Source organism: Penaeus monodon, chromosome 33, assembly GCF_015228065.2.
Source record: "Penaeus monodon isolate SGIC_2016 chromosome 33, NSTDA_Pmon_1, whole genome shotgun sequence".
NCBI lineage: Eukaryota > Metazoa > Arthropoda > Malacostraca > Decapoda > Penaeidae > Penaeus > Penaeus monodon.
Window position 1 is genome coordinate 12,845,935 of NC_051418.1, and position 635 is coordinate 12,846,569.

At 39.5% G+C, this 635-nt stretch overlaps 1 protein-coding gene across 1 annotated transcript in view; it reads right to left on the reverse strand.

Annotated features, from left to right (window-relative positions):
• LOC119594252 (nuclear hormone receptor FTZ-F1-like) overlaps positions 1–635 on the reverse strand; it is a 9,624-nt gene that overhangs the window by 7,983 nt on the left and 1,006 nt on the right. The gene's annotated exons all lie outside the window — the stretch shown is intronic.

Consider the following 635-nt stretch of genomic DNA (forward strand, 5'->3'; position numbering starts at 1 on the left):
GCCGTGTCCCCTGGCTCCGGAAGGTGTGAGTCCCGAGTGAACACAGAGCCACGTCACGCCAGAGGTTCTCGGGAATTCATTTCTATCAAGCGCCGACATTTACACAAGCACGCCCGGACCGCCGTTTGTTTACAGCGGCGGATGTGAAAACAGGCAGGAGGAGGGGAGAAGGGGGCCAGGGACAGTGGGGGAGTGCCAGGAAAGTGAGAGTGCATGGGGGAGGGGAGGAGGAAAGGCAGGGGTCGCGGCGACGCTCCCCATTTTTTTTCCTTTTCCTCCCTCCCTCCCACCAAAAAATTACCCCCACCTTAAAATTTTTTCCCTTTTTTAAAAAAACTTTTTCTATTCTCTATTTAACTCGAAAATAATTTAAATTTCTTTTAATTCTATGGAATTTTAAATTTTTTTTAAACCTCCTATCGGGAAAATATCAAAATTATCTTCTACATCTTTTCCTTATTAACTTATTTAAAACCCCCAACCCAAATCCTCTCTTTTCCCAATCTTTTAAATAAAACTAAATAAATTTCACTTTTCTATCAATATTATTTATTTCCATATTTCTAATTTCTTATTATTTTAAAATTAACTATATCTTAAAAAATTATTTTTTAATTTAACTAATCAGGGGGGGC